Here is a 14222-nt window from a genome sequence, read left to right as displayed (position 1 = left end):
ATCTTGAGCAAACCACCGTAAGAATTGAAAATGAAAAATAGCAAAGTCACAATTCACCGGGAAGAATTTGGGAAACGAATGAAGATACTTGAGGAGATTTAGATACAAGTGAACGAAGAGAGCCTGAGCTAATTAGGGGATACTTGAATGAAGCACCAGTAAGATTTGGAGAACGAGAGCTGAAAGCTGAGAATGAATAAATCCGAAATGATGGCCTTTGGAGGCACAAACTGAAAAGACTGTTGAATTGCTTCGGATGGGTGAAAAGAAATATCTCACAATCGAAACAATTATGAGAGGATGGCAACAAGCTAGAACCGTGAATCTTCGAGAGAATGGACAAAATTAAAGAGAAACTCTTCTTCGGTCTTCAAAATCCGAGAATGACGAGGAGAAACACCACCATGAATTTTTGAGGTACTCTGGGATGACGAATTTAAAGGTTGATCCAAACGATGAGAAGAATTTGAAAGATCTTGTAGAAAAACATAAGACTGGTGATAATTCATTCTTACGTCAAACTTTGAGATGAATTTGAAAATAACTCCGGAAAGAATTAGAAGAGTCAGGTAAGATCCTGGAAAAAGACCTGTGGGTTAGGGCCCACTCAAAGAAACACCGTTGAACAATTCAAAAGAGAGATTGCGCCGGTTGAAATAAATGGCTTGAATGAGGTAACATCCTCGCAAAAAGCTGGAACTAAAGCAGAGTGGAAAACACGAATCTTCGAGATATCTTGAGCACTCCGGAACAATTGAATAGCGAGAAGTGAATGATTAAGAATTGCACCGGCATGAGAAGGTATTTGAAACGAGGAAAAGGGATATGATCAACACCAAAAGCTTGATTTGAATCCACCGGAGAAGAAAAGAGCGAATAATGATGAACTTGAGGCTCCGTTAGGATCTTCATGAGAATCACCGGGTAAGGACATTGACTGAAAGGAATGGATAGACTTCATATCCATAAAATGGATAACGATCTAAGAAATCCGAGTCCTTGAAGAAAAAGGGGTGGGTGGGCAGGAAAACAAAGACAACTTAGAATGGATGAGACAAACAATGTTGAGAAGAACTGATACTTGATCTTGTGGATGTTGAAAACAATCGGATTCACTTGAAGAGAAACACACCGGTGAAAAGAATTGACATGACAATCTCAATTATCATGAAGGATTAGTATTCGCATAGGAGTATGAGAACACCGCTTAGGAAAGGTATGGAATCAACATTTGACTTCAAAGCAACTCGAATACCACAACTCAAAACAAAACAAAGGATTGGCTTGCAGAATAAGCCGGAACAAACATATGATAGAGATTTTGTCCGAAGTTTTCGTGGTGGGGCCTACACAGGCTCGATCGTATAGCACCATCATGTACAAGGTAGTGCACATGACATACGAAGTGTCTTCGAGTCATCATAGCCAAGGACTCTTTAAGACACAACGAGACCACTGTAAAACCAACCGTGGATAGGCGGACCACTAGACGTCGAACCCCAATTTCATATCATACATCTGTCGGAAAGATATCCTAAGAGCTACTTGAATTCCCACTTATAAACTCCCGAAATTTTATGGTTATGCAATCAGGTGTTGGGGATACAGGGGAAGCATAATATCTCACCCAAAACTAGCAAATCCTACATCCAGCTGTATCCATCCTTCAACACATAACCAAGAAACCTTCGGAAACCATTTACCTCAACCTTCGAAAAGCATCCGTTATACGAGTTATGGCAATACTCCCGAACTCCCGCCCCAGTACTGGGTGGCGTCGAGGTTATCTCACCAACAACTGCATAAAAGAGATTTTCGATGTCGGCGAAACTCAGGTATTCCAGAACTACAACGATAAAATTGTGACGACGACACCTCGGAGCTCAACTCCCCGGGACACTGCCACAACCCCTAAATGTCAGGAGGCACCAAGAACAATGTTCTCGTCACAAAACCATCGGAACGATTCCAATATACCCGCGTGATCCTAATTATTTTTTAGTGAAATTTGAGAAGAGAAGAGTCAAAACTCTACGTCAGGATGCCTCACCAGAGCGACGAAGGGACTGAGGAGTAAAAGAATCCTACTCTCCAATATATATATAATCCTATAAGACTCAAAACATTTTTCTAGACTCAACAACGCCAGCGATTCGATCAAGCAGGGGGCTCCTAAGGTCGGGGAAGGCTCTGATTACCAACTTGTAATGCCCTCGATGCGGCTATATCTCCCACGTGTCGAAGCACGACTTAGAGGCATAACCGCATTGAAAGCAATGTCGCAAGTGAGGTAATCTTCACACAACCCATGTAATACATAAGGGAAAGAGATACATAGTTGGCTTACAATCGCCACTTCACACAATACATGAATAAAGCATTACATCATCCAGATACAATCAAGGTCCGACTACGGAACCCAAAATAAAAGAAGACTACCCCAAATGCTACACAGATCCCCGATCGACCCCAACTGGGCTCCACTACTGAACAACTAGAACGAAACAACACAAAGGACAAGATCTTCATTGAGCTCCTCCTTGAGCTTGGTTGCGTTACCTGCACGGTATCATCGGCACCTGGAAACTGGTTTTGGAAGTATCTGTGAGTCACGGGGACTCAGCAATCTCACACCCTCGCAATCAAGACTATTTAAGCTTATAGGTAGGGCAAAAGGTATGAGGTGGAGCTGCAGCAAGCGACTAGCATATTTGGTGGCTAACATACGCAAATGAGAGCGAGAAGAGAAGGCAAAAGCACGGTCGAGAAACTATGATCAAGAAGTGATCCTAGAACAACCTACGTCAAGCATAACTCCAACACCGTGTTCACTTTCCGGACTCCGCCGAGAAGAGACCATCACGGTTACACACGCGGTTGGTGCATTTTAATTAAGATAAACTTTAGGTTTTCTACAACCGGACATTAACAAATTCCCATCTGCCCATAACCGCGGGCACGGCTTTCAAAAGTTCAAATCCCTGCAGGGGTGTCCCAACTTAGCCCATCACAAGCTCTCACGGTCAACGAAGGGTATTCCTTCTCCCAAGACAATCCGATCAGACTCGGCATCCCGGTTACAAGACATCCTCGACAATGGTAAAACAAGTCCAGCAACACCACCCGAATGTGCCGACAAATCCCGATAGGAGCTGCACATATCTTGTTCTCAGGGCACACCGGATTGTCCAAACTTCCGGTAGGCCAGCCCAGAGTTGCCCCTGGTGGCCACCGGTGGCTGACAAGGTGGACCAACACTCAGAGGAGCACTGGCCCGGGGGTTTAAATAAAGATGACCCTTGAGCCGGCCGACCCAAGGGAAAGAAAAGGCTAGGTGGCGAATGGTAAAACCAACGTTGGGCATTGCTGGAGGAGTTTTATTCAAGGCGAACTATCAAGGGGTTCCCATTATAACCCAACCGTGTAAGGAACACAAAATCCCGGAACATAACACCGATATGATGGAAACTAGGGTGGCAAGAGTGGAACAAAACACCAGGCATATGGCCGAGCCTTCCACCATTTACCAAGTATATAGATGCATTAATTAAGTAAGAGGTATTGTGATATGCCAACAAAATATCCATGTTCCAACAAGGAACAAACTCCAATCTTCACCTGCAACTAACAACGCTATAAGAGGGGCTGAGCAAAGCGGTAACATAGCCAATCAACGGTTTGCTAGGACAAGGTGGGTTAGAGGTTTGACGTGGCAATATGGGAGGCATGGTAAAGCATGTAGTAGGTATCGAGGCATAGGCATAGCAAAAGAGCGAGCAACTAGCAAGCAAAGATGGAAGTGATCTCGAGGGTATGGTCATCTTGCCTGAAATGCCGCAAGGAAGAAGAATGAGTCCATGAAGAAGACAAACGGGCGTAGCCAACGTATCCTCACAAACGCAACGTTACCGGATTACCGAGAAGAAGCACACCGGAAATAAAGCAAACAACATAGTGAACAAACATCACATGAGCATGGCACGATCCACAAACAAGTATGGTGCATGTCCGGTTTAATGAAGCATGGCATGGCAAAGTGCACAAACAACCCTACAAATTAAGTGGAGCTCATTATGCAATGGAGTTGCATATTGAAGAAATCACCACATGACTTATTTAGTTCTCTCTCGTTTATGTACCCAACAAGATTAAATTTTGTTAGCATGTAAAGAGGTGAAGCATAAAGAAACTATCTATCTAGGCAAGTTTAAATGAGGCCGGAAATAACAAACAACAATTCCGGTAAAGCCCCATATGCATATTTTAAGATTTGGTACTGTTCTGCCCTAAACCATATTTTATAGTTATTAAACATGCAAGATGATGCCACCATGTTAAACTAGGCAAAATTCTACCCCATTTACATATAAAGTTTTTTTAATTTGGAGCTACGGTTAATTAGTTATGAATTAAATCATTTTAGCAAGTTATTTAAGCAAATTTAAACAAACAACATTTTAAACATAGATGAAAGTGGCAAATTATTAATCTACACAAAATTCTAAGCAAGTTTCGTATATAACTTATTTTAATCCAATGCACGGTTTGTGAGATATTAAATGCATGAACATGAGGGTCTTTTCTGCAAAACTAAAGTCTCTGGATAAATAGGAAAAACGCAGAACCTGAAAAAACTTTATGGGTTGAAACAGAGGCGGACTGGGTGCTCACCCTAGTGGACCGAGGCCCAGTAGGCGAGGCAGGCCGGCGGCCGGTCAGGTGGGTCGACGGGCAAGCTGGGCCTTGGAGGCCATGGGCCCATGGGGCGCTGGACGGGGCCCACGCGCGGAGGGATCGTCCCCGACCTCCTGCCGAGGCGAGACGAGACATGGCAGCGGGGGCGAAACGGCGATGCTCCGGGGCGCAGACGAGGCAAGGCGAGACGGGAAGGCCTGGGCAGATCCGGGCGGATCTGGCCCCGGGGACCTCATTCTCGGCGACGGCGAGGTCGGTGGGTCGGGAAGCTCTCTCCGGCAGCAGTCCCTGGTGAGAGAGGGAACAGGTGAGAGAGAGAGGGGAAGAAAATAGGAGAAGAAAGGGAGAGGCACGGGTCTGGCCTGAGAGATGGCGGCGCGCTGGCGAGGTCCGGTCACCGGAGGACGCGTCGAGGCGGCGGGGTCCTCCGACCGGCGACGTGGAGGCTGGATCGGGAGGAGCGGCGCTCAGGATCCGGACGACAGAGTGGAGGGAGGACGCGAGCGCGAGGACGGGCCCCGATGGGCTCCGCGGGCTCGTCCCGGGCCTAGGCGGGTCGCGGCGGCGCGGGAGGCAGGGGGACGCGTGGTGACGCATGATTGGAGGGGAGCGGCGCTTAGGTGGGTTCTGGTGGCGGCGCGGCGATTGGGGCGGTGACAAGTGGCGGCGGGGGAGCGGTCACGCACGGATTTCAAGGAGAGGAGGTGGGAGGCGGCTGGAGGATGATTGGGGCATGGAAATTTAGGAGGAGGGGTAGGTAGCTGCCCAAAATGGAAGGGGAGGAGGTTTATATAGGGCAGGTTCTAGGGTTAGGGGGTTTAGGGGAGTTTTCGGACCCTCCGATCGCGATCCGATGGCTCCGGTCGCGAGGATGGAGTAGGTGGGCTGCAGGTGAGTGGAAGTGGGCTTTGCAGGAGGGTTAGGATGAGAGGAGAGGGGAGAGATGCAGTCCGGCACGGTTTTTGGGGACCGAAAACGTTCGACGAAAAGATCGGCTACTATTGCCGCTATATTTATCCGTTGGGGCTTCAAACGGACTCCGATGGCGATGAAACTTGACAGGCGGTCTATCTACACTATAATAAGACCACAAGCCAACTTTCAACCCAATTCGAGAACATTTTCCGGCCACTTATAAAATAACATTTCAGACCTGCCGCGGGCGCGTGCAAGTGTGACTGGGCTCAGAACGGACAACGGACGGAATGAGGAGACCGGGACGGATGCAAGTTTTGAAAACATGATGATGCAATGCACATGATGACATGGCAAGATGCGGCACGCAAGCAAATGACAAGGCAACAACAACGAGTAACTGAAAGACACCTGGCGCAATGGTCTCGGGGCGTCACAACACTCCACCACTACGAGAGGATCTCGTCCTGAGATCTAGGATGGCACCAGAGGGACAACGGAAGAGAAAGAGAACAGGTAAAACTAAGTTGCTTCTTTGACAAACGAGTGAAACCAAAGATCCTTGCGATGTTGAACAACTTCGAGAAAAGAATACGACGGAGATGAACAAAGTTGAAAGCACTCCGGTAGGGCAGAGTAAGAAGGAAGAACAAATTTCAACAGCACTCCGGTAGAAAAGAGATGCAATGGTTGATAAGGCGAAAAGAACTTGAGCAAAAGGGCACAACAGTCCGGTTAAATGGATAGGCCTGAAAAGATCATGATCTTGACAAAACAAGATGATGGGTTGAAGAGAGTAGCATCACAATGCCTCCGGAACAAATAAAAGAGTGGACTAGAATGAACGGAGGGAAACAAGATCTTCTACCTCAAATGAGCTTGAAAAGCATCTTTAGGAGAAGGGTCGAACGGAGCTGTTGGAAAACCAACAACGACAAGAGTAAGCTTGTTGTGGGCTTATGGAAGACATCTCAAAATTATGAGCTGAAATTCTGCCACAAACGGAAACGATAGATTGGATTTATATCAACAAGGAGACGAGAAACTATTTCACCGGGAGGCTGAAAGAAGAACTTGGGTCGTTTATAACCACCATAGATAGCAACAATCCTTAGGGAAGGCTTTAGGTGAAATATAACCCAAGATAATTTCAATGAAGAAAATTGATGGTTTAAAAATATGTCTTGAGCAAAGAGAAAATGATGGATTTAGATATGTCACTCTTGAAAACTTGTGAATCATGAGTCACGACGGGAAATTATCAACAATGACATAACACCACCTCAAAAGATGAGATATGAACGAATTGCACTTTGAAATGCAAGATGAAGACAACTTGATCTCCTCTGGAAAGAATCTCGATGAACACTTCGAAAAGGAATTAAATCCTTGATGAACCATCATGTAGAACCTTCATGAAGAACTCCGGTGACAAACGAATGATCAAACGAAAGGAAAGAGAAGTTGAAAACACAAGGTGAATCCTTGTAATGATATAGATGGATCTTCGCGACGAGATAAAATGGAAAACTTGGAACTCCGGAAAAGAAAGATGAGCCAATGAAACCAAGAATTTTTTATGAACCTCCGGAATAAAGAATTAATCACTTGTATGAAACAAGAATAAGAATTATATTATGCTTATCCTTCACCAATTAAATTGATGACAAACAACGGATTTGGCATACTACTTATTCTCGTTGAAAAGATTAAGAGAGATATAAATCAAACTTGAGAAGGTCTTCAACGAACCACTGGTAGGATGAAACAACGAATGAATTAATATGATAACCATGGAAGAGAATCTTGAGCAAACCACCGTAAGAATTGAAAATGAAAAATAGCAAAGTCACAATTCACCGGGAAGAATTTGGGAAACGAATGAAGATACTTGAGGAGATTTAGATACAAGTGAACGAAGAGAGCCTGAGCTAATTAGGGGATACTTGAATGAAGCACCAGTAAGATTTGGAGAACGAGAGCTGAAAGCTGAGAATGAATAAATCCGAAATGATGGCCTTTGGAGGCACAAACTGAAAAGACTGTTGAATTGCTTCGGATGGGTGAAAAGAAATATCTCACAATCGAAACAATTATGAGAGGATGGCAACAAGCTAGAACCGTGAATCTTCGAGAGAATGGACAAAATTAAAGAGAAACTCTTCTTCGGTCTTCAAAATCCGAGAATGACGAGGAGAAACACCACCATGAATTTTTGAGGTACTCTGGGATGACGAATTTAAAGGTTGATCCAAACGATGAGAAGAATTTGAAAGATCTTGTAGAAAAACATAAGACTGGTGATAATTCATTCTTACGTCAAACTTTGAGATGAATTTGAAAATAACTCCGGAAAGAATTAGAAGAGTCAGGTAAGATCCTGGAAAAAGACCTGTGGGTTAGGGCCCACTCAAAGAAACACCGTTGAACAATTCAAAAGAGAGATTGCGCCGGTTGAAATAAATGGCTTGAATGAGGTAACATCCTCGCAAAAAGCTGGAACTAAAGCAGAGTGGAAAACACGAATCTTCGAGATATCTTGAGCACTCCGGAACAATTGAATAGCGAGAAGTGAATGATTAAGAATTGCACCGGCATGAGAAGGTATTTGAAACGAGGAAAAGGGATATGATCAACACCAAAAGCTTGATTTGAATCCACCGGAGAAGAAAAGAGCGAATAATGATGAACTTGAGGCTCCGTTAGGATCTTCATGAGAATCACCGGGTAAGGACATTGACTGAAAGGAATGGATAGACTTCATATCCATAAAATGGATAACGATCTAAGAAATCCGAGTCCTTGAAGAAAAAGGGGTGGGTGGGCAGGAAAACAAAGACAACTTAGAATGGATGAGACAAACAATGTTGAGAAGAACTGATACTTGATCTTGTGGATGTTGAAAACAATCGGATTCACTTGAAGAGAAACACACCGGTGAAAAGAATTGACATGACAATCTCAATTATCATGAAGGATTAGTATTCGCATAGGAGTATGAGAACACCGCTTAGGAAAGGTATGGAATCAACATTTGACTTCAAAGCAACTCGAATACCACAACTCAAAACAAAACAAAGGATTGGCTTGCAGAATAAGCCGGAACAAACATATGATAGAGATTTTGTCCGAAGTTTTCGTGGTGGGGCCTACACAGGCTCGATCGTATAGCACCATCATGTACAAGGTAGTGCACATGACATACGAAGTGTCTTCGAGTCATCATAGCCAAGGACTCTTTAAGACACAACGAGACCACTGTAAAACCAACCGTGGATAGGCGGACCACTAGACGTCGAACCCCAATTTCATATCATACATCTGTCGGAAAGATATCCTAAGAGCTACTTGAATTCCCACTTATAAACTCCCGAAATTTTATGGTTATGCAATCAGGTGTTGGGGATACAGGGGAAGCATAATATCTCACCCAAAACTAGCAAATCCTACATCCAGCTGTATCCATCCTTCAACACATAACCAAGAAACCTTCGGAAACCATTTACCTCAACCTTCGAAAAGCATCCGTTATACGAGTTATGGCAATACTCCCGAACTCCCGCCCCAGTACTGGGTGGCGTCGAGGTTATCTCACCAACAACTGCATAAAAGAGATTTTCGATGTCGGCGAAACTCAGGTATTCCAGAACTACAACGATAAAATTGTGACGACGACACCTCGGAGCTCAACTCCCCGGGACACTGCCACAACCCCTAAATGTCAGGAGGCACCAAGAACAATGTTCTCGTCACAAAACCATCGGAACGATTCCAATATACCCGCGTGATCCTAATTATTTTTTAGTGAAATTTGAGAAGAGAAGAGTCAAAACTCTACGTCAGGATGCCTCACCAGAGCGACGAAGGGACTGAGGAGTAAAAGAATCCTACTCTCCAATATATATATAATCCTATAAGACTCAAAACATTTTTCTAGACTCAACAACGCCAGCGATTCGATCAAGCAGGGGGCTCCTAAGGTCGGGGAAGGCTCTGATTACCAACTTGTAATGCCCTCGATGCGGCTATATCTCCCACGTGTCGAAGCACGACTTAGAGGCATAACCGCATTGAAAGCAATGTCGCAAGTGAGGTAATCTTCACACAACCCATGTAATACATAAGGGAAAGAGATACATAGTTGGCTTACAATCGCCACTTCACACAATACATGAATAAAGCATTACATCATCCAGATACAATCAAGGTCCGACTACGGAACCCAAAATAAAAGAAGACTACCCCAAATGCTACACAGATCCCCGATCGACCCCAACTGGGCTCCACTACTGAACAACTAGAACGAAACAACACAAAGGACAAGATCTTCATTGAGCTCCTCCTTGAGCTTGGTTGCGTTACCTGCACGGTATCATCGGCACCTGGAAACTGGTTTTGGAAGTATCTGTGAGTCACGGGGACTCAGCAATCTCACACCCTCGCAATCAAGACTATTTAAGCTTATAGGTAGGGCAAAAGGTATGAGGTGGAGCTGCAGCAAGCGACTAGCATATTTGGTGGCTAACATACGCAAATGAGAGCGAGAAGAGAAGGCAAAAGCACGGTCGAGAAACTATGATCAAGAAGTGATCCTAGAACAACCTACGTCAAGCATAACTCCAACACCGTGTTCACTTTCCGGACTCCGCCGAGAAGAGACCATCACGGTTACACACGCGGTTGGTGCATTTTAATTAAGATAAACTTTAGGTTTTCTACAACCGGACATTAACAAATTCCCATCTGCCCATAACCGCGGGCACGGCTTTCAAAAGTTCAAATCCCTGCAGGGGTGTCCCAACTTAGCCCATCACAAGCTCTCACGGTCAACGAAGGGTATTCCTTCTCCCAAGACAATCCGATCAGACTCGGCATCCCGGTTACAAGACATCCTCGACAATGGTAAAACAAGTCCAGCAACACCACCCGAATGTGCCGACAAATCCCGATAGGAGCTGCACATATCTTGTTCTCAGGGCACACCGGATTGTCCAAACTTCCGGTAGGCCAGCCCAGAGTTGCCCCTGGTGGCCACCGGTGGCTGACAAGGTGGACCAACACTCAGAGGAGCACTGGCCCGGGGGTTTAAATAAAGATGACCCTTGAGCCGGCCGACCCAAGGGAAAGAAAAGGCTAGGTGGCGAATGGTAAAACCAACGTTGGGCATTGCTGGAGGAGTTTTATTCAAGGCGAACTATCAAGGGGTTCCCATTATAACCCAACCGTGTAAGGAACACAAAATCCCGGAACATAACACCGATATGATGGAAACTAGGGTGGCAAGAGTGGAACAAAACACCAGGCATATGGCCGAGCCTTCCACCATTTACCAAGTATATAGATGCATTAATTAAGTAAGAGGTATTGTGATATGCCAACAAAATATCCATGTTCCAACAAGGAACAAACTCCAATCTTCACCTGCAACTAACAACGCTATAAGAGGGGCTGAGCAAAGCGGTAACATAGCCAATCAACGGTTTGCTAGGACAAGGTGGGTTAGAGGTTTGACGTGGCAATATGGGAGGCATGGTAAAGCATGTAGTAGGTATCGAGGCATAGGCATAGCAAAAGAGCGAGCAACTAGCAAGCAAAGATGGAAGTGATCTCGAGGGTATGGTCATCTTGCCTGAAATGCCGCAAGGAAGAAGAATGAGTCCATGAAGAAGACAAACGGGCGTAGCCAACGTATCCTCACAAACGCAACGTTACCGGATTACCGAGAAGAAGCACACCGGAAATAAAGCAAACAACATAGTGAACAAACATCACATGAGCATGGCACGATCCACAAACAAGTATGGTGCATGTCCGGTTTAATGAAGCATGGCATGGCAAAGTGCACAAACAACCCTACAAATTAAGTGGAGCTCATTATGCAATGGAGTTGCATATTGAAGAAATCACCACATGACTTATTTAGTTCTCTCTCGTTTATGTACCCAACAAGATTAAATTTTGTTAGCATGTAAAGAGGTGAAGCATAAAGAAACTATCTATCTAGGCAAGTTTAAATGAGGCCGGAAATAACAAACAACAATTCCGGTAAAGCCCCATATGCATATTTTAAGATTTGGTACTGTTCTGCCCTAAACCATATTTTATAGTTATTAAACATGCAAGATGATGCCACCATGTTAAACTAGGCAAAATTCTACCCCATTTACATATAAAGTTTTTTTAATTTGGAGCTACGGTTAATTAGTTATGAATTAAATCATTTTAGCAAGTTATTTAAGCAAATTTAAACAAACAACATTTTAAACATAGATGAAAGTGGCAAATTATTAATCTACACAAAATTCTAAGCAAGTTTCGTATATAACTTATTTTAATCCAATGCACGGTTTGTGAGATATTAAATGCATGAACATGAGGGTCTTTTCTGCAAAACTAAAGTCTCTGGATAAATAGGAAAAACGCAGAACCTGAAAAAACTTTATGGGTCGAAACAGAGGCGGACTGGGTGCTCACCCTAGTGGACCGAGGCCCAGTAGGCGAGGCAGGCCGGCGGCCGGTCAGGTGGGTCGACGGGCAAGCTGGGCCTTGGAGGCCATGGGCCCATGGGGCGCTGGACGGGGCCCACGCGCGGAGGGATCGTCCCCGACCTCCTGCCGAGGCGAGACGAGACATGGCAGCGGGGGCGAAACGGCGATGCTCCGGGGCGCAGACGAGGCAAGGCGAGACGGGAAGGCCTGGGCAGATCCGGGCGGATCTGGCCCCGGGGACCTCATTCTCGGCGACGGCGAGGTCGGTGGGTCGGGAAGCTCTCTCCGGCAGCAGTCCCTGGTGAGAGAGGGAACAGGTGAGAGAGAGAGGGGAAGAAAATAGGAGAAGAAAGGGAGAGGCACGGGTCTGGCCTGAGAGATGGCGGCGCGCTGGCGAGGTCCGGTCACCGGAGGACGCGTCGAGGCGGCGGGGTCCTCCGACCGGCGACGTGGAGGCTGGATCGGGAGGAGCGGCGCTCAGGATCCGGACGACGGAGTGGAGGGAGGACGCGAGCGCGAGCACGGGCCCCGATGGGCTCCGCGGGCTCGTCCCGGGCCTAGGCGGGTCGCGGCGGCACGGGAGGCAGGGGGACGCGTGGCGACACATGATTGGAGGGGAGCGGCGCTTAGGTGGGTTCTGGTGGCGGCGCGGCGATTGGGGCGGGGGAGCGGGCACGCACAGATTTCGAGGAGAGGAGGTGGGAGGTGGCTGGAGGATGATTGGGGCATGGAAATTTAGGAGGAGGGGTAGGTAGCTGCCCAAAATGGAAGGGGAGGAGGTTTGTATAGGGCAGGTTCTAGGGTTAGGGGGTTTAGGGGGGGTTTCGGACCCTCCGATCGCGATCCGGTGGCTCCGGTCGCGAGGATGGAGTAGGTGGCCGGCAGGTGAGTGGAAGTGGGCTTTGCAGGAGGGTTAGGCTGAGAGGAGAGGGGAGAGATGCAGTCCGGCACGGTTTTTGGGACCGAAAATGTCCGACGAAAAGACCGGCTACTATTGCTCTATATTTATCCGTTGGGGCATCAAACGGACTCTGATTGCGATGAAACTTGACAGGCGGTCTATCTACACTACAATAAGACCACACGCCAACTTTCAACCCAATCCGAGAACATTTTCCGGCCACTTATAAAATAATATTTCAGACCTGCCGCGGGCGCGTGCAAGTGTGGCTGGGCTCAGAATGGACAACGGACGGAACGAGGAGACCGGGACAGATGCAAGTTTTGAAAACATGATGATGCAATGCACATGATGACATGGCAAGATGCGGCATGCAAGCAAATGACAAGGCAACAACAACGAGTAACTGAAAGACACCTGGCGCAACGGTCTCGGGGCGTCACATATTTATAGGAGAGGTTGGCGTCGGGAACAAGTCAGGGGGCCCCACGGGTAGTCCACGAGGCACAGGGGCACTGAGGGAGTCCTGGATTAGGGGGTGTTCGGGTAGCCGGACTATACCTTCAGCCGGACTCCTGGACTATGAAGATACAACATTGAAGACTTCGTCCCGTGTCCTGATGGGACTTTCCCTGGCATGGAAGGCAAGCTTGGCGATGCGGATATTCAAGATCTCCTACCATTGTAACCGACTCTGTGTAACCCTAACCCTATCCGGTATCTATATAAACCGGAGGGTTGTAGTCCGTAGACGATCAACTCCATATACAACAATCATACCATAGGCTAGCTTCTAGGGTTTAGCCTCCTTGATCTTGTGGTAGATCTACTCTTGTACTACCCATATCATCAATATTAATCAAGCAGGAGTAGGGTTTTACCTCCATCGAGAGGGTCCGAACCTGGGTAAAACAAAGTGTCGCCTGTCTCCTGTTACCATCCGGCCTAGACGCACAGTTCGGGACCCCCTACCCGAGATATGCCGGTTTTGACACCGACATTGGTGCTTTCATTGAGAGTTCCACTGTGTGATCGACAAAAGGATCGATGGCTCACCTGCAGATCAACTGCGACTTCGGCATCTTCATCACCAGCTCGACTGGTCACCTTGGTTCGACCAAGGATTGCGCCCCGTGTTCGGATCACCATGTCCGGACGAGGGCCTTCATCAAACATCAACTCTGATCTCTATCAAGATCACGGAGGAATCATCTATGGAGCTC

Source organism: Triticum urartu, chromosome 4A, assembly GCF_056163025.1.
Source record: "Triticum urartu cultivar PI428250 chromosome 4A, HENAU_Tu73, whole genome shotgun sequence".
In the NCBI taxonomy this organism is placed as follows: Eukaryota; Viridiplantae; Streptophyta; class Magnoliopsida; order Poales; family Poaceae; genus Triticum; species Triticum urartu.
Note: the sequence above shows the minus strand (reverse complement) of the source record.